Source organism: Capra hircus, chromosome 29, assembly GCF_001704415.2.
Source record: "Capra hircus breed San Clemente chromosome 29, ASM170441v1, whole genome shotgun sequence".
NCBI classification, from domain to species: domain Eukaryota; kingdom Metazoa; phylum Chordata; class Mammalia; order Artiodactyla; family Bovidae; genus Capra; species Capra hircus.
Genome location: NC_030836.1, coordinates 28,901,801 through 28,923,213, shown reverse-complemented (window position 1 = coordinate 28,923,213; position 21,413 = coordinate 28,901,801). Strand labels below are relative to the sequence as shown.

At 43.3% G+C, this 21,413-nt stretch overlaps 1 protein-coding gene across 2 annotated transcripts in view; it reads right to left on the bottom strand.

Annotated features, from left to right (window-relative positions):
- Positions 1 to 21,397, bottom strand: part of FAM118B (family with sequence similarity 118 member B) — a 48,153-nt gene extending 26,756 nt beyond the window's left edge. For both annotated transcript variants that reach the window (XM_005699614.3, XM_005699616.3), the window contains exon 1: positions 21,307 to 21,397. The gene's annotated coding sequence lies outside the window, so the exon portion shown is untranslated. The remainder of the gene's footprint in view (positions 1 to 21,306) is intronic.

Sequence of the window (21,413 nt, the reverse complement as noted above, 5' to 3'; positions counted from 1 at the left end):
AATTACTGCTAAGCTACTGAAAACTCCTTCAAGGCCAACAGAGTTCAACAAAATAAAAGACGCTCATCAAATGCCAAGACAAGTAACCTTATTAACAAAAATTTTAAGGCCTAAATCCTCATATCAGATAGGATACTTTTACTTCAAAATATGTCAGCTTGGCAAGAAATAGGATGCTTATATCTGGTGGATGAAAAAGGGAAAAACTGAGGCCAGTGTTCTAGGAAAAATCCAGTAAGAGAGATGGAAAAAGGAAAAAAGAAAAAGAATTGGCTATATGAATGAAATTAAGATTACATAAGACAGCAGTTATAGATTTGAAAACATGAGAGAGTTCCAGAAGTCCCTGCTTTCACAGCATTTTGCTTCTAGAAAGATGGCAAAATATGGCTTCTTCTTCCACAGAGGGATGAGAGTGGGGTCTCCCGCCTGCTCTCCTCATGCCGATCTGGGCGTCTCCCTCTGCTTCCAGTGTGTGGTCTTCAGCTCTAACGAACCACTGACATGCACAATGAACTCAGAATAATACACTTTCAGATACAAATGGATGGAATAAATAAAGAGAAAAGTTCTAATCGTGACATTTTTGCCTAGAAACAAAAGATGTACAAATGACTAGCTAGCGAAGGAGGTCCTTGCTTGGTCTAAAAGATCAGTTATATTTATAGCAAGCTTTACCCTTTTCTATTTAAAAGTATAAACAAATAAAACAGTGACTGGAATAGACCGGCTTATTTCTCCAGCATAAACATAGAAAAGGGTTAACTGTTTTCTAAGGGAAAAGACAGTCATCCTCGGATTTGGAAGAAACCAAGCCCCTCTGATTGTGGCTTCTGGACTAATTCCAACACATCTGTTTTTTTAGAAACTATGGGGAGAGGAAGGAAGGAAGAGACAGGCAGTGTAAGGTACTACAAGAGGGCACCCAACAAGCTTGCGGACAATTAACAATTCACTGGAACAGGTTAAGGCAGTTGATGAATTCAGTTCTGCTGGAGACTGCAGCCTATCCTGTCTGTTCTGTACAGAAAGAAGCTGCCATTCTCATCCTTCTCATTCACACAAAGAAATGGAACTGATGTGTAAGAGCTGTATGTGGAACCTACACAGATGGCATGGATGAGCCTATTTTCAGGGCAGGAACAGACAAAGATGCAGACAGAGAGAGAGGACGTGTGGGCAAGGGAGGTGGCGGGAGAGGAAGCGGGAGACTGGCACTGACACACACGCCCGACTCGGGTTAGAGCAGGGAGATGGCGGGGGCCCCCTGCATAGCGCAGGACACTCAGCTCTGTGCCTGCGACCGCCTAGGGGGCGGGACAGGGCGGGGGCTGGGGGGGGAGGTGCAGGATGGAGAGGACATAGGCACACATGCGGCTGATCCACAGTGTCACAGAGCAGACACTAACACAACGTTGTGAAGCCACTGCACTCCAATCATACGCATGTACACGTATGAACTGTACTTAGCTGTGCCTCGGCTGTGATTCCTCTGTGTACCCCAGTCTCGAAGTCTTTCCTCCACCTCTGGTTAACTTAGTTTGCTCCCACTTTTATCCCTAAATTACATGTGACCAACACCCTCTCCCTTCTGTCAGATGAGACCTGGATCACACTCATTTCCTGGCAATTTGCTTTAATACAGTCACTGATAAAATGCCAGATTCATTACTATTTATTCTTGGGATTTCACCAGTAAATAATGACCCAGCAATGAAAAATGTGAGAATGAACTCATAAGATACAGGATTTCTGGAAAGACTTTCAGGACTGAGAGGTATAATCACAAATTCTAGAAAGCCTTTAAACTCAAGTCCCAAAATAAACTACACTGATATTCTAGGCTCAAGAGCTCAGATGTTGTTTTTATCAGTTATTTTCGATTATAAAACCAAGGTAACACAGCATGTACAGGGAACAAAACTGTTTCAAGGAGTAATGGAACATCCAAATTAAAATCTGATTTGAAGTAGAAGCTGGTGATGGATGTCGATGGTTTTACTGTGCAAAGAATGATAACTGATAAATTCCTTCTGCGTCACTGCTTTCCCTCCTGTGAAGTTTCTGAGAAGGTACATGCTGAAAACAATGACACATGATGCTAAACGAGGTTTTAAAAACATTTAATGAAAAAATTGTCCACGTCCAAGTAGTATGACCGTGCAAACAAATTTATCCCAAATGACCTAGACAATTCGTTAAAAATGAGAGTAAATAAATCTTCAAGGGTAAGACAACACTCTAGCCAATCCTTAAAAACCGAAGTCCTCCTCCTAATGAGGCAGTATGAATTATGAATGACTGTGCCCTCAACTGCTTACTTCTCATGAGAACAAAAGGATAGCGAACAGATGCAGATTCCTTCAAGTCTGGGCGGGCCCACAAGTTGTCATCATTATAGAGGATCTCTCTCAGAGTCGGAATTTGACAAGTCTTAAAGGGAAGATTTTTCTGTCATGACTTAAACAGCACTGATTTAAAAAAAAAAAATTTAAGTTGCATTTTGACATACAGCTTGGCAAATGTTATGATTAAAAACTTCAAATGTAGCTGGATGTTAATAGTGATTAAGTGAACTAGTCAACACCAGGTTAGACATCTCAGAGGTCCCCACATTGTGGCCGTGTAACCCAAACCCCATTTCACACCAAACCAAGAACAGAATATAAGAAAGATAAACAGAGTAGATTTGTCTTTGCATGGTATCTTAAACTGTAAAAAAAAATTGGGGTCTTATGTTTAAAACTCAGTTATCAAAATATCCAATCAAGAGAGATTTAGGAATAAGCTTGCTTTGAGTGCAATCTTCTTATCCTGTCATTCAACAAATCAAATGTCTACAAAACACTTGAACTTCCCACTCAGGATGGCGCTGGAACAGGAGGCCTGAAGAGGTCGTGGCATCTCCTTTTAAAGAAAAAGAGGGTGGGCAATTACATCTGGGGGTGGTGCACACAGAGTTCTGTTTAAGGGAGAAAAGGCCTCGCCAATTTTTTAAGGGCCCTTCTAACTCTCAGTTATAGTAACCTGGATCACTTTCCTTTTTTACTGGGAGATGAAGGTAGAATGTTTTGCTTCAGAAAGCCAAAGACTGTGTGTCTCAGCATTTTCTTCAGTGATCATAGCTCGGCTTCAGCTTCACAGGAAACTAAGCTAGAAACAATGAACAGCAACTTTGCAGAGGGGACTCAAGTATGAAACAACCACGACAAATGGGGAAAGGAATCTGTAAGAAAAAAGTTTAAGAAACCACAAAAGGATACTCTGAAAAATAAAATTCAGAAACACGAGGAAAGATCAGTTCTGTCTTCCCAGGTAGAGCCCGTGGTAAAGAACCCGCCTGCCAATGCAGGAGACATAAGAACTCGGGTTCAGCCCCTGGGTTGGGAAGATTTCCTGGAGGAGGGTATGGCAGCACACTCCAGTATACTTGCCTGGAGAATCCCATGGACAGAGAGGCCTGGCGGGCCACAGTCCATGGGGTTGCAAAGAGTCGGACATGACTGAGAGACTTAGCACGCACACACAGCTGGAACACCGCAAGTATCTCACTGGATAAACTAAGGCTGGTTCTTTACAGTCAGAACCATGCATCCGAAACAAAGGTGATATGCAATACGCACAACAATATAACACACCTGAAACGCGCGTGACTTTGACAGTATTCTACTGTATCAGTCATTGATTAGGACTGGAAAGGAGCAGAACCCTAAACCTCTGCCCCCAAGGACAAACCCCGACCCAAGGACAAAGGGCCCTGCCTACCTTCTGTAGAGAAGCTGAAGTCTCCCAGGCCTCCCTGAGTCACAAAGGAGCAGGCTGAGGCAGCTCGAGATTAGGACAATAGAGCCACAGAGGCAGTGCGGGCTGCGCATTCCTGAGGTCTTGTACAGACCAGACTGCAGCTGTGAGTAAACGGCTCCATCTTGAGCAGTACTGAGTCTATGGTGAACAGCTCCAAGGAATGACCTTAAGAAAGTGGGATTAACCCTACTGTTCATAAGCTTGTTCTGCTTGTTTATGTAAACAGGCAACAGTACTGTCACCAACGGACCCACGTGGACATCTGCTCTAAGGAACTGCATGTCAGCAGAAGTCAGACCTTCACCCATGATCCCACAGAAATAGAAGGATGTTCTCACAAGTGGGGATTTGGAAGCAGCTTTTGGCAGGAAAGAGCTCTCTGCAGAGGCCCCTTAGATCAGGCATCCCCATGCTCTGCTCATCTCTGGGCCCAGCACACCTTTCAAGTCTTCTGGCCACAGGACACCTTGCCTAACCCTGATCTCTTGGGTCTTTCTGTAGATCAAAGGAGCAGAAATTAAGGATAAGAAGCTAACAGATGACAAGATCTCCTCCCAAGCTTCCCCTTCAGCTTTCCCGGGAACACACTGTGAACGGGACAGCATCTGAAGGAAAACCACAGGAATCCTCTGGTGGTCCAGTGGTTAGGATTTGGTGTTTTCACTGCCACGGCCCAGGTTCAATCCCAGCCAGGGAACTAAGATCCTTCACTTTGCAGAGCCGGAGGTGGGGTGGGGTGGGGTGAGGGTAGGGGAGACAAGACTGCACACAGTAGGAGGACGACCCCACTTCTCTCTCTCAAGGATTAACCAAGATGCCTTCCTTTTTCCCTTTAAAACCTTTCATGGCCAAGCAGAATCCTGGGAGATGGTTTGTGGAGGGACACTGAGCCTACTGTATCTGCATATTGCCAGCATTCTGATTGGCAGTAATGTTCCTTTCCACCAACATCTGTCTCTCTCTCAAGTACTGATTTCTGAGCAGCCAGCAGCCGGCCCTGACTGGGGAACAGGACCTTATGAAAAGCAGTGTACCTGATTTAGGCTGCCAACTTAAGAAACACAAGGAAAATCTCACTGAGTTAAAGAACAGAAAACATAGATCACCAAATAAAAATGATAAAAGAATCTGGAGCTACTTGAGCTTGAAAGAAAGAAGGTAGGTAACCAAATCTGCTCTAAAGTCCCCTCAGACTCGGCCCAATCTTCACCTCCATCACCGCCCGTCTCTGAGACAAGTGTGCCTTTGCCAATCTCTGCTATAAAGCAAAGCCTTTGGCTTTTGAAATCTATTCTTTGGAAGGGTAAATTTTTACCTTTTACTAAATGCTAGTTCATATGAGCTTGTGATCCAACATCAGTTTCTTATTTGAAGAAAAAGATTTTTTTGTTTGCCTAGCTGAATTTAAGAAACTTTTGTGTTACTTAGGAATTACCTAATTCAAGTTAAGACATGAGTTGGGGTATTTATAGATTACCACCTGCAGAACGTTCACAGGATGAAAATTCTTTCCCTAATTTACTCATTTATTTTGGCTTATGAATCTGACTGAGAAGCCTGTTCTGAAAAGGCAGAGGAGCTCCCTCCCTCCCTCTAGACCTGCAGGTTTCTCTACCCTTCCGCAAACAGGCCTGGAGCACTTTGGCCTGGGGCCTTTCTTTGTGTGGACTGTTCCTTTTGCTGGATCTGCTCACCCCCATCCCCCATCAGTACAAGTTGCCAATCCTTTGCTCCACTCAGACCTTCCCAGTGATGCTACCCTGATCACTGTATTTAAAGCTCCAGCCTCCTCACTCCCTCCACCAGCTGCTCTACAATTTCATAGCATGTACTACCCCCAGCACACTAATTATACTTAGTAGTAGTATAATAAAGATACTAATTATGCTTATTAATTGCCATCCACCTCCTCCCACTGGAATACAAACTCCTCAAAGGGTAGGGATCTCAGTTTAGTTCACAAGCATCCTCAGATCCCAGACCAGTGCCTGGCACAGGGCGGGTGAGCAAATACTTCCTGAATGAACTAACTGAAATGTAAGATGTTGCTCATGATCACAATTACAAGAAAGAAATTTATTGTGCAACAGACAAAGCATTTCCAATTAAAAGAAACATCCTATTACTGCTTTTAAGGCAGTCAGGATCATAAAAGGCTGACATCTTTTTAAAATGGAACAAGTGGGAAAAGACAAATTCCTGTGAAAATTGTGTGCACGGTAAATCAACATTCAGACTATATCGCTTTTCAGATACACTAACAGTCAGAACAGGGGCTGAAGGGAATCTGATTCCAGCAGGCAAAAGGATCTCAGACCTCAAGTTTTAAGAACGCTCTCCAACACTAACTGAACATTTTTAGATATATATCATCTTATTTTTATAACTCAAGTTTCTGATATCTAAGATGTAAACTGATTATTTATTTGGCTGTGCCGAGTCTTAGCTGCGGCATGTTCCCTGACCAGGGGTTGAACCCAGGTCCCCTGCATTGAGCTTGCAGAATCTTAACCACTGGATCACCAGCGAAGTCCCTAAACTGATTTTTAAGGGTGGATTCTTAATGCAAGAACTCTTTCTGGTAAACAACTCAAAGACGTCAGTATTTAGGGCTAAAAATATCTGTTTCTTTGTGAACTTCCCCGGTGGACCAGTGGTTGGGAGTCTACCTTGCAGTGCAGAGGGCACAGGTTGGATCCCTGGTTGGGGAGTTGAACCCACAGGCCGCAACTAAGACCCCACGTGCCGCAACTGGGACCTGACACAGCCACATAAATAATAAAAGAAAATTCTAAAAAAAATCACTTTTATTTCCTATATTAAATCTAAAGTATTTTACAAACAGAGAAGAAGAAAGGCTTTTGCAGCAGCAGAACGGATTTCAAAACACAAACTAGATTAAGTCATGGCTTAAAAATCACTCAATGGCTTCTCTGTATTTAATAATATGAAACGCCTCATCCTGCCGGAAAGACGTGGCCTGGCCTCTGCAGTCTTCTCGACAACCTCCCTCCCAGCCCCCTGCCCTGTCCACACAGGACACATCAGCCCCGCCCCCAGCCCACGCAGTCTCCCCTTGGAAGGGCAGGTGCTCACTGTCCTCGGTGAGCACCTCTGCCCCCGCCGTCCCATCCCTGAAGTCTCCCCTTCCCATGGAGGCCTCGTTTATGTGTCAGCGCCTTATTCAATTTCTTAACCTTGCCCTCAGCACCAGTTTCTGTCATACAGTAAGTGTTTACACAGTGGAGTCAATATTTAAATATTTGCTGAATGAATGAGTGTGTACCCACCAGGAGTTAATTCAAAGTCTAAGAAATCAACTGATACTTTTAATTTTATGAGCTGTAAAAAAACCAAAACAAAACCAGGGTGACTAGGTAGAGTGTGGTATTGTTTCTTTCATGCCAAATTCACTCTGCGAGGGCCATGCGTCGGCTGCTTCGGGGCATGCTCACTCCCACAACTGAATGTGCCCGCCTGTTCTGCAGGACTCTTCTTTACCTTTCAGTTTTCTTTTTCCCAACTACATGAAAAAAAACACAAAGACTACACAGTACCTCTGCAAAAAGTCTACAGGTTGTTTTATAAAACAAAGTTACATGCAGAGAATTCTCAGTCCAGAGGTTTCCCTCTGGCCTGGACCACATACATTCTCTACATGCTGGCAGAATTTAAAATGACAGTTATTGTATTAATTACAAGGTGTTGAATTTTCACATTAATACTTGTTAAATGCTAAATGCCAGGCACTGCTCTGAAACTAATACAATTATGACAGCATCCAGTTCACTGCCAACAAACTCCACGCGGCATTGACAGGGAGCCAAGCGTGGTTTTCTGCGCTTTGGGAATGTTCATTCCTGCATGACGGAGCCACCACCATCACCCTACACGCCACAGACGTCACAGGTAACAGAGACACCAAGTAGCTCACATGGCAGTAGACAACGGGCGCTGACTGTAGTGTCAATGTTGTGGAGACACAAGCCAATACTGTCTCACCACAGATGACTGACACCATACCCGTAAGGGCCATACCCTTGGGAGGTCTCCACCTTTTAGGGGAAGTGGAGCTGTGAACATGTGTATATATATACACAAGAGAAGACTCCACACATGGGCATCACCAGATGGTCAACACCAAAATCAGACTGATTATATTCTTTGCAACCAAAGATGGAGAAGCTCTAAACAGTCAACAAAAACAAGACCAGGAGCTGACTGTGGCTCAGATCATGAACTTCTTATTGCCAAATTTAGACTTAAATTGAAGAAAGTAGGGAAAACTGCTAGACCATTCAGGTATGACCTAAATCAAATCCCTTGTGATTATACAGTTGAAGTGAGAAATAGATAAGAGACTAGATCTGATAAATAGAGTGCCTGATGAACTATGGAGGGAGGTTCGTGACACTATACAGGAGACAGGGATCAAGACCATCCCCATGGAAAGGAAATGCAAAAAACCAAAATGGCTGTCTGAGGAGGTCTTACAAATAGCTGTGAAAGAAGAGAAGCAAAATGCAAAGGAGAAAAGGAAAGATATTCCCATTTGAATGCAGAGTTCCAAAGAACAGCAAGGAGAGATAAGAAAGCCTTCCTCAGAGATCAATGCAAAGAAACAGAGGAAAAGAACAGAATGGGAAAGACTAGAGATCTCTTCAAGAAAATTAGAGATACCAAGGGAACACTTCATGCAAAGATGGGCTCGATAAAGGACAGAAATGGTATGGACCTAAAAGAAGCAGAAGCTATTAAGAAGAGGTGGCAAGAATACACAGAAGAACTGTACAAAAAAGACCTTCATGACCCAGATAATCACGATGGTGTGATCACTCACCTAGAGCCACATTCTGGAATGTGAAGAAGTCAAGTGGGCCTTAGAAAGCATCACTACGAACAAAGCTAGTGGGGGTGATGGAATTCCAGTTGAGCTATTTCAAATCCTGAAAGATGATGCTGTGAAAGTGTTGCACTCAATATGCCAGCAAATCTGGAAAACTCAGCAGTGGCCACAGGACTGGAAAAGGTCAGTTTTCATTCCAATCCCAAAGAAAGGCAATGCCAAAAAATGCTCAAACTACCGCACAATTGCACTCATATCGCATGCTAGTAAAGTAATGCTCAAAATTCTCCAAGCCAGGCGTCAGCAATACGTGAACCATGAACTCCCAGATGTTCAAGCTGGTTTTAGAAAAGGCAGAGGAACCAGAGATCAAATTGCCAACATCCACTGGATCATGGAAAAAGCAAGAGAGTTCCAGAAAAACATCTATTTCTGCCTTATTGACTATGTCAATAGTCATATTGGCGTCAAATTAAAAGATGCTTACTCCTTGGAAGGAAAGTTATGACCAACCTAGAAAGTATATTCAAAAGCAGAGACATTACTTTGCCAACAAAGGTCCATCTAGTCAAGGTTATGGTTTTTCCAGTGGTCATGTATGGATGTGAGAGTTGGACTGTGAAGAAAGCTGAGCACTGAAGAATTGATGCTTTTGAACTGTGGTGTTGGAGAAGACTCTTGAGAGTCCCTGTGATCCACACAATCAAAGGCTTTATTTATTTTCCACAATAAACTGTGGAAAATTCTGGAAGAGATGGGAATACCAGACCACCTGACCTGTCCCTTGAGAAACCTATATGCAGGTCAGGAAGCAACAGTTAGAACTGGACATGGAACAACAGACTGGTTCCAAATAGGAAAGGGAGTACGTCAAGGCTGTATATTGTCACCCTGCTTATTTAACTTCTATGCAGAGTACATCATGAGAAATGCTGGGCTGGAAGAAGCACAAGCTGGAATCAAGATTGCCGGGAGAAATATCAATAACCTCAGATATGCAGATGACACCACCCTTATGGCAGAAAGTGAAGAGGAACTAAAAAGCTTCTTGATGAAAGTGAAAGAGGAGAGTGAAAAAGTTGGCTTAAAGCTCAACGTTCAGAAAACTAATATCATGGAATCTGATCCCATCATTTTATGGGAAACAGATGGGGAAACAGTGTCAGACTTTACTTTTTTGGGCTCCAAAATCACTGCAGATGGTGACTGCAGCCATGAAATTAAAAGACGCTTACTCCTTGGAAGGAAAGTTATGACCAACCTAGATAGCATATTCAAAAGCAGAGACATTACTTTGCCAACAAAGGTCTGTCTAGTCAAGGCTATGGTTTTTCCAGTGGTCATGTATGGATGTGAGAGTTGGACTGTGAAGAAAGCTGAGCACTGAAGAATTGATGCTTTTGAACTGTGGTGTTGGAGAAGACTCTTGAGAGTCCCTTGGACTGCAAGGAGATCCAACCAGTCCATCCTAAGGGAGACCAGTCCTGGGTGTTCACTGGAAGGACTGATGCTAAGGCTGAAACTCCAATACTTTGGCCACCTCATGCGAAGAGTTGACTTGTTGGAAAAGATCCTGATGCTGGGAGGGATTGGGGGCAGGAGGAGAAGGGGACGACAGAGGATGAGATGGCTGGATGGCATCACTGACTCGATGGACATGAGTTTGGGTGAACTCTGGGAGCTGGTGATGGACAAGAAGGCCTGTCTGTGAATCATGCTGCGATTCATGGGGTTGCAAAGAGTCGTACACAACTGAGCAACTGCACACACACCTGCACACACATACACACACACACCTGCACACACACACACACACGCTTTGTCAAAAAGTTCATTCAGGTTTTTCCTGGTATGGGAAAACCCAGATGAGCTTTTTAGTCAACCCAATAAAATACATTTGTGCTAAGTTTCTCATGCATGTATGAACAGATTAACACAGGAGATTAACAATTGTGTCTGAGGAAGACCAAGAATGGAGAAGGTAATGGCAACCCACTCCAGTACTCTTGCCTGGAAAATCCCATGGACGGAGGAGCCTGGTGGGCTGCAGTCCATGGGGTCGCTGCGAGTGAGACACGACTGTGCAGCTTCACTTTCACTTTTCACTTTCATGCACTGAAGAAGGAAATGGCAACCCACTCCAGTGTTCTTGCCTGGAGAATCCCAGGGACGGGGGAGCCTGGTGGGCTGCCATCTATGGGGTCACAGAGTCGGACACAACTGAAGCGACTCAGTAGTAGTAGTAAGATCAAGAAGAAATTTATGGTAAATAGGTATCATTGTGATAAAATTCAATGACATCATTAGGACTCATCCTCCTTTACCTTTTGGAAGCATCTAATACCAAATTCCATTCTCATCTCCTTTGGATGCTGAGTTTTCCTGACCTTCCTCCCATTCCTGTAGGGGAAGCTCTTCTTACTCTGCCCATTCCCTGAATGTGGACCGTCTCAGGGCGTCTGAAGCTTTCCAGTCCAACCGCTTTACCCATTCCCTCCTCTCCCCACCGCATCTATTCCAGTGGCTTACCATGTCAACTAAATGCTAATGTCTCCCAAATCTGTGTCTTCAGCCCAGATCTTGCCTGTGTTTCAGACCCATGAGGTACCTACTCAGAGTTTCATTACACAGTCCTTCAAAACACAAACACACTTTTAGACAGTCCTATTTCAACCTTAAAGATCAAAGCATTGTTTGACACCCTGTTCCTTATCATGTGTTGGAGCTATCTGAGTGGCAGAAATAAGTTCTGGGTGATAGGATTATTGGTGATTATGTCCCCCTTTCTGTCTCAAGTACTAATGCAAGTATTTACTGATTTTGAAAGAACTGTCCTCCACTTTAGGAAAGTTTTTGCGAGTACCTTCCCTGGATCAATTTCAGTAATCCCTTCAGAACAAGAGAATGAGTGGCCAGCCAGAACATAGGGAAGTGGCTAAGCTTATGACTGTGTGTGCGCTCAGTCATGTCCAACTCTGCGACCCCATCGACTGTAACCCACCAGGCTCCTCTGTCCATGGGATTTTCCAGGCAAGAACACTGGAGTGGGTTGCCATGTCCTACTCCATTAGCCGATATTCGTTTCAGGATTTTTTTCTCTTAATAAAAATTAACTGAAAAATATTCTCTTTGATCTGCAAATGAACTGAGAGATAAAAAACACTGTTTATACCTGAAACTAGAATCTGAAAGCTCCAGAAAGAGGCTATCATCTGCTACAAGGGCCACTGGAGCTAGAATGGCTAGGCTGACTTAGAAAAAACAGCCTGAACAGCACTGCTTTGCAGAGCCGGTGGCATCAGTCTTAAAAAGTAGCCAGTGAAAATAACTGAGGAAAAAGCTGAGAGCAAAACAGGTTAGGAAGACCTAGAAACATACTTTCATAAAAAGCGAAGGAGGTCAATGCAAGACCGAGGAGTCAGAGAGAGCAACAACAGAGGGCTGGGCGGCCTGGGTGCCAGGGGGACACTGCTCAGGAGTGGGGTGGGGTGGGGAGCATCTTTCTTTTCTGAGAAAAGGACTGGTCACATGTAGGCACCTGGGGAATACGAAAGGGACAGTGAAGCAGAAAGAGCAAGTGATCCCACCTGGAGAGAACGCTGCGGGTATTTTCGTTTATAAGGAGAAAAGCAGTTTTCAGGAGGAACTTCTGGGGCAAGTTAAAGCATCCTGGTTTCATGCTGATATCAATTCAAAAAACAGTATTCTTAGGAGCTTGCCCCTGCTTCTACAGGATACATTTTCTTATATGCAAGTCCCCCTCATGGTTTTGTTTTGTTTTCAATTTTTCTTCCTTTGTTTACCTTAATGTTTTATAGAAAATTATGATGGGCCCTCTTTGGAGCTACTGTATCCATATGACAAGAATGGACGTATGAAAAAGGATCAAAGGAAAAGAAAAGATGGGGAGAAAAATCACAGAAATGATAGAAGAAAATGTCCCAGGATTGCAGGACATGAATTTTCAGAATAAAAGGATCCACTGTGGACCAAGAATAGCAGAAGAGGAAAGACCCACACCAGGATACACCATCACGGAACTCCAGACCATCAGGAATGCAGGGACTGTCCTCAAACTCCCAGTGAAGGTGAAAAGAAAAACCGAACCAGCAGAACAAGGGGATGCAGAAAGGATGTGAACCTCCACACCTCAAAAACACTTACAGACCCTGGGACGTATAAGGACACCCTCAAAATCTGAGAGAAAAGCACTTCTAGCTTGGGACTCGACTCTACTTCCAAACTATCAAACAAATTTGTGGGCAAAATAAAGTCCTTCAGCTATTTCTTAGGACCTAAGGACGTAACCAAGACATGTGATGTCGTGGGAGCCAGCCCAGGAGGAGAGTAAAGGTCCGTTTCTGAATGAGACTGACAGGGAGCAGCAAAGAGAGGAGGAGGAAGACCGCAGGCTCCAGTAGGAAAACGGAAGGGATGCATCTGAGCACACAGAGGATGTTGCTGATAAGAATGTGATTCATACCTTGGAGCATCTGGAAAAAAAATTAACTCCAGCAAGTGAAAAACCAGGCACAGGTGAAGCTACAGAAGGCCGGGCAGAGCAGGAGCACCGGGCTCAGCGGCGGAGGACTCGGGGCAGAGGCGCAGACACAGGGGTGCTCCCCGGGCAGGGGTGAGGGGGCAACACCGACCCCTGGGCCCCGACCCAGCCTTCACTGAGCCCAGACTCCTGGAGGAGTGACCTGCTGTGGCTTCCAGGTACCTCAGGCGACTCTTCCCAAGCATGTTGGGGAAATGCTGACCAGGACACTGGATCAGTCAACTCAGAATTGATTTGCTTTTCTAAGTCAGTTAACAGTGCAGCTCTCCCTTTAACAGCTAATGTAAGTTATTTTCATTAAACCAAAAATATCATTAGGACAAATGCAGCATGTTCCAAACGCCAAAGATAAATAAACACACACACACATCCAATCGACATTTTTTTAACATCTTTTTATACGGTCAATGAATCTATGGCAAAGAAGATAAGGATACACGATGGGGAAAAGACATCCTTGTCAACAAATGGTGTTGAGAAAATGGGACAGCAACCAGCAAATGGTTGAAACCAAACCACTTTCTTACACTGCAGACAAAAACAAACTCAAAATGGATTAAAGACTGAAATGTAAGATCCGAAACCAAAAGCTTCTAGAAGAAAACACAGGCAGATCTTTGACCTTGATCTTAACAATTTTTTTTGGATCTGTCTCTTCAGGCAAGGGAAACAAAAGCAAAATAAACAAATGGGACTACATCAGTCTCAAAAAAGTCTTTGCACAGTGAAGAAACTATCAACAAAACAAAAAGGCAGCCTGCTGAGTGGGAGAAGATACTGTATTTGCTTCGATCAGAATTAAAAAAAGATACTGTATTTGCAAACACATCAGATAAGGGTTAATACCCAAAATATACAAAGAATTCACACAACATAAAAAAAAACCACCTGACTAAGAAATGGACAGAGGACCTGAACAGACGTTCTTCCAAGAAGATACAAAGGTGGCCAACAGGCACATGAAAAGATTCTCAACATCACTATCAGGGAAACGCAAATCAAAACCACAACGGATACCATCTCGTACCTCTCAGAATGGCTGTATCAAAAAGACAAGAAATGACAAATTTTGGTGAGAATGTAGAGAAAAGGGGACCTTCATGCATTGCTGGTAGAACTGTAAACTACAGAAAACTGTATGGAAGTTCCTCGAAAACCTAAAAATAGAATTGCCAAATAATCCAGAGATTTCACTTCTGCGTATTCACCCAAAGGAAACAGAAACATGAATTCAAAAAGATAACATGTGCACCAATGTTCACTGCGGTGTTATTTACAAGAGCCAAAATATGGAAGCAACCTAAGAGTCCACTCATAGGTGAATGGAATATTACTCAGCCCAAACAAAAATGAAATCATGCCACCTACGACAACATCTAGAGGGTATATTATGCTAAGTGAAATAAATCAGAGAAAGACAAATACCATATGATTTCACTGATACATGCAATTTAAACAAGCAAAAACAAAAATGAATCAAGTCCAGGGATGTAATATACAGCACAAGGAATACGGTCAACAGCAGTCTAGTAACTTTGTATGGGGACAGATGGGTACTAGACTTACTGTGGTGATTTCATAAAAATGCAAACATCAAATCACCATGTAGCGCACCTGAAACTAACATAATGCTTGCATATATTGCAATTTTAAAAGCCATTTTTGACTCACTGTGAAATTTTTAAATGATAACAGAAAACAGGTTTATTCAACTTTAAGTAACCATCTGTTGCAAAGACCTTCCCGAATTTCTCCAGGGATCTTTGTATCCTTTGGCTTTTATCAACAGCATTGAATAGTCCCTTAATTTTCCATCATCCATGCACTGGAAACACAGTTGCCAGGTTCACCCTTCCAGTGTATATTCCTTTTGCCATAAGACATTTGGTCATCTTCATTTATACAAATGCCACAGAACACACAATTCTTGAGATGGTGAATGCTCCAATGTAACATTCCTGTTTTACAATCATAAAACGCTGTCTAATAATCTAAGTACCCACTACACACTAGGAAACAGACATATTTATCTTCTTGCTCATCACAACAATTTTACTAAGTATCATTAATTCCACTGCACATATGACAAAACTGAGGTTGAGATTAAATGCTTGTAAATAATAAAGTGCAAGATGCAAACCCCAGTCTGTTTTAGAAGCTCATGTTGTTTCTGGAATATCACACCTGCCTCGTTTCCTGCAAGTTCTGGAATGTCAGTGATCATCTTGTTGTTCACTCCGTCCTCTTTCCCAATGAGAAATTTAGGGTCCAAAACTTTGAAGTGATTCCCCTAAATGGCAGAATTAGACCAAATTCCTCGGCTCTTGACTCCTACTCTATTTTTATTCCACAAATCTATGCACCCGGTGCTATATGAGGTGCTGGACAGAGCTAGCCTTTATTACTAACTCTGTGTTGGGCTCTACTGTGCTTTAACCTGCACTGAGTCACTCAATCCTCACAGCGGTCCTAGGGCACAGATTAATTCCATTTGACAGGATGAAGAAACTAAAGTGAGAGAGCTTAAGTAACTCTGCACACGGCTACACAGCTAGCAAGCAGCAGAGCTGGTCTGAAACCCAGTCTGTCTGACTCGAAGTGTAAGCTCTTAGCATCCGCAAGGTGGACAGTTCACATTATCTCTTCTGAATGCCCATATGGTTTTAGTCTTCTAATTAAAAGTGTACACAGGATGGGTGGACCCTTCTTGAATCCAGATGATTCAAACAAATGAACTGTTAGGAAGTGAAACCAACAGGAAAATCTGTGCACTGACTGGTTGCTCAGTAATACCCAGGAACGTATTTTTTAAGGTGTGATCACAGTACTGTGCTTATGTTGAAAACTAGTCCTTATCTTTCACGGATACATACCCAAGTGTTTACAGACGAAATGATTATTTCTGGGATCTGATTCAAAACCATCTGGGAGTTAACGGTGGGATGGAGAACAAGACTGGCCTGGTGCTGGTTGGCTTGAGAAGCTAGTGATGGGTACATGAGGTTTATTAGTTTTTTTCTATCATGCAAATGTTTGAAAATTTCTACGATTACGAAAGAATGCGTGATTTTTTTTTAAAAGGCAACAAAACTCATGATATTAACACTATTTGGAAAACAAAAATATGAATGATTTTCCTTCTACTTTTTTATTTTCAATTTTCTATAATACTTTTATAATGGAAAACATAAAATAAGCTACTTAAAGAAATTCCCTATTTTCTCAAAAGAGCCAAAGCAAGTCCACCCATAATTTAATGAGGTTAAAAAGTATCATGACAAAAGGATTTCCCACCTCTTAATCAGTTAACTACCCATTCATACACTTTAAAATGGGCCACTTTCTGAGGACAAGTACGGTCTTTTTTTTTTAATATTTAGTATCTATTTGGCTGTGCTAAGTCTTATTTGAAGCATGTGGGATCTTCGATCTTCATGGCAACAAGCAAGATCTTTAGCTGAAGCATGTAGGATCTAGTTCCCCAACCAGGGCCAGAACCCCAGGCCCCCGCATTAAGAGCACAGAGTCTTAGCCACTGGACCACCAAGGAAGTCTCCAAATATGGTCTTTAAACGGGCCAAGAGCACAAAGGCACACAAACGCAGAACAGATTACAGAGAGATTTAACAAAAATAACAATGGTCACCCAGATTGATGGCAGTCATCACCTGGTAGTGTGGTACACACGTTGAATTATAGTGCTGTACAACTGAATCTTACATAATAACAGTAGTAAAGAGAATGGAAACCCCCAAAACAGATATGGTCAGGTAAAAATGGGCGATGATTCAAGGGATAATATATAACATGCTTTGGTTTAAAAGCAGAACAAAACTAACTAGTGATACTGTTACTCTTGAGAGTTAGGCAGAGTTTGGGACAAAGACCTTGAACGTGTAAGGCTGCCCTCTGCATGGACCTTAGCACAGAGAGCTCCTCCTCGCCTGTGTATGGCCAGCGGGGGACAGGACAGCCACAGCTCCCGGGACAGCTGTCTTCTTCTTCAGTGACACAATAGTAATTTCCACATGTCACAGTATGAAAATAAAGTTTGGGAAGTAGTGGCTTAAGCTCAAACTGTCCTGACCATTGAACAAAAGTTGAATAAACGTGTAACAAGGGGCAATGGTACATCGTAATTTCTTTTTGAAATGTTGGCACAGAAAAAAGCACACACCGTGTTATAGGTCAATACCATTGTTTCTGGTTTTTTTTTTTTCCTATCTGCACTCCCTCCCACACCCCACCCGTGAAATCTGAAGGTGTATTCCAGCAGCATTCAATGAAGCAAACCTCCGAACATAAATGTCAGCTCAGGGGTGTAAGGTTAAACTGTGGGAACAGGAGCAAAATCCTGAATCCCTGTGCCAATGCTAAACGTATTCAAGGTAAGTCTGACATAAATTCCACTTGATAAGAAAGAGACATACTTGAGTGTCAGTGGATGGTAAGTCTTCATAGAGTAGGAGCTTAGAGCTGATAAGGATCTTCTTTTATTATTAAATTTTTCATTGCATCTCACAGCACGTGGGATCTTAGTTCCCTGACCAGGGATCAAACCTGCACCCCTGCATTGGAAGTGTGGAGTCTTAACCACTGGACCACCAGGGAACTCTGAAAAGACAATAAACTGAAGCCCAAATTACTCACTTAAGTTCACAAGCAGCTCAACTGGGGCCAGTTCCCAGCTGCCAACAACTGCACTTCCCAGGACACCTCCAGAGACCTCTTGCTAATTGCCTCTTTGAATCTCTCTAAAACCATAAAACAATCTCCAAGTACTTCCTGCTTTGCAGGGAAACTGAATCGCTGGTTAATCTGCAACCAGCAAACCACTGTCAAGGAACCAGAAGTTAACCTCATGCCACTAATTAACCTTAAATTTGTGAAATTTAAAACACAATTCCCTTTATTAGTTCCTGTTTATATTTATGAATTAAAAAGAAGGCTTTGTCATTCTTGCACAGGATAGAAAATATTTTTAAAAGCAAACTATCATGGTCTTCTTTATATAGTTATGGGAGAGACACATATGATAAGTATATCAAGATCTATGTATAGAAGCCATGTTTGTACTCTGTAAGAATGAAGACATCACTAATAAAATTCCCCTCCTAGTACTGAGAAAACAGTCCAGACAAAAGAGGCCTCAACCAAAAAGAGAAAATATGAGATTGGTGGAGAAGCAGAAAAATCAGCTACCAAGACAGGATCAACTGAATGAGGAAGAGGAAAAAGATAATATGTATCTCTGCATAAATTCTTTTTTTAATATAAATTTATTTACTTTAATTGGAGGCTAATTACTTTATAATATTGTATTGGTTTTGCCATACATCAACATGAATCCACCACGGATGTACACATGTTCCCAATCCTGAACCCCCCTCCCACTTCCCTCCCCATACCATCCCTCTGGGTCATCCCAGTGCACCAGCCCCAAGCATCCTGTATCATGCATCGAACCTGGACTGGCGATTTGTTTCTTATATGATATTATACATGTTTCAATGCCATTCTCCCAAATCAACCCACCCTTGCCCTCTCCCACAGAGTCCAGAAGACTGTCCTATACATCTGTGTCTCTTTTGCTGTCTCGCATACAGGGTTATCGTTACCATCTTTCTAAATCCCATATATATGCGTTAGTATACTGTATTGGTGTTTTTCTTTCTGGCTTACTTCACTATGTATAATAGGCTCCAGTTTCATCCACCTCATTAGAACTGATTCAAATGTATTTTTTTAATGGCTGAGTAATACTCCACTGTGTATATGTACCACAGCTTTCTTATCCATTCATCTGCTGATGGACATCTAGGTTGCTTCCATGTCCTGGCTATTATAAACAGTACTGCGACGAACACTGGGGTCTGCATAAATTCTTGTGTACTGAGAGCAACTTTATTTCAATAACCAGCAAGTGCCTAGACTCACAGGATAAACATTAAGGAAACAAACTTCTGTATCCATATTGACTAAAGCTGTACTGTGATATCAAGCAAACAAAACTCTTCAAATTTCTCTCACAAAGTTTCAACAAGAAAAATCTCAAAGTTCCTTCTCCAGGAAAAAAAAAAAAGGGGGGGCCAGTGTTTTTATTCCTAGGCACTATAGTGCATGCCTCGGGTTAAGGTGAAACCCAAGAACACAAGGTCTGAGTCACTGACAATGACATCTGAGTAGGTTCTTCATTTTGCTTCCTGCCACAAAGAAAATTCTGCAGTCGCTTTTTGAACACTACTAAGGACAGGTTAAGGCAGAACTAGGTTCCCCGGCCCCGACACGAAACCATAAAAGTCCTTCACCTAAAACAGGCTTGTAATTAACGTAAGGACACAAACTTAAGTCCTGATGTCCAAATTTTAGAGCCCCTGGAAAGGAGGCTTCAGGTACCTACGAAACGTATAATGTGGGACTGTTTACTGAAATTAGAAACTGGGTCTGGGGCATTATCAGTAAAAGGTGGTAATTCTCAACTTCTATACATCTGTGTCTTTCCTGTGAATTTGCGGAGGAAAAACAGTAGGAGAGACAGAGGCTGTTTCCCCAGTCTCCCTTGAAATTCTTCACATTTATAACCATTACCTCTCATTACAGAAACACACACAGGCTTTCTTTCCCCCTCTTTACAAATATATCTACTCCTTCCTCCACTCTTTAGATAAAAAAATGGACAGAAATCAGATGATTCAAAATGTTCAGACACACCTAATACAAGCCTACAATGCACCTCACCCAGTCCAGGGATATTTGTGAGTTTACTCTGTACCAGATAAGGGGATTAAAAAAAAAAAATGAATGAATGAATCCTTAAGGCACTCACTGTTCAACAGCAGCTGCCAACTGATACATCTTGACCTGCACAACTCAAAAATCAATTTAAACTCAAAGAACAGTATGGTGTAGGGAAGAAGACCACTGAACCAAGCACAGCCTTACTACTGCCCACCTAGTTTGCAGCATCCTAGCCGATTTCCCTGCTCTCAAAGCCCCCTCCTTTTCAAAATGTCCTGCGTTCAACTGTCAGATTCATTTCTACCTTTCAAGGAGTCTCCCTCCTGCTCCAGGAGCTTCACAGACTCCTTAGATCACAGACTCACATCTAGATCAAACTCTTCTTCAGGTTAAAGTTCTTCTACAGGCTAGCTCCACTTACCTGTTCAACTCTGTTTCATGCCAATCCTTTTTAGGGGGGCAGAGCACAAGGCTAGTTTCACTAACTCGTCTGGCAACCTTCATGCTCAGCAGTAACTGTTTCCTCTATCGTCAGCGCAGACCCATTCGCTTTCTGACATCCCTTTAAGGCTCGGGCATCATCCTTAACAAATGGCAGGTGTGTCCCAAGCTACTTTTATAGTGTTACTATCCCAACCAGACGTTCCTCTTCCCTGCCACCCCTCAGTGAAGCCAAAAAGTCTTGACTTCGTTAAGTCGTAAGCAGTATGGGCATGGGGGTCCCAACGCTGCACTTTGTAAGAGAAAGGGAGGGTCTGGAGAGACTGCAAACGGCGGAGGAGGAAATGAAGGAAGGAGAAATGGGAAGGGAAGGTTCCTGCTCTGTACTTTGTCTTCTCTTTGGAAGCCGCGGGGGGGGGGGGGGCGGGAGTTGAAGGAGGAGACTCCAAGAAATGAATTCTTGAAGACGGCAGAAGAAACTCAAGGTGCTCGCCAGGAAGGAAATATAGGCCCCTGGGTAACGGAAGGGGCTCCCCATCACCCCTGGGAGAGAAGGACTAGTTACAACGTGAAACAAAGAGGTTGGGAGTCAGGAGGTGAGGGGTGGAGAGGTTTCACTGATCCCGCATCTCCGAAGGTCGAGCCATAAGGAAAGGAGAAAAGACGGGAGGCGTCCCTCGGGGCAAGAGGGACAGGGTGGGCGCCTCAAGACCGCTCTGGGGCGAGCATTCATGGGGCATCTCTTCTACCAGGCGCGGGGGCGGGGAGGTGGTTTTGAGTGGGGTCATCTCTCAAAGGGAGAAATGGTTTCCCGAGACAGGGATCTCCGAGAACGGAAACCCTGGGTCCGCAGAAACGTTAAAGCTTTGAGGCACCGGCATTCCGCAGTCCCAACCCGGCTTTCGCACACACTCACCGCGTCTCCTCCAAACGCCACCGCTCCAGCTGCAGCTACCGGCCGGCGCAGCCGCACTCAGCGCGCACCGCCCCCACGTGATGCGCCCCGGGCCCCGCCCCGCCATG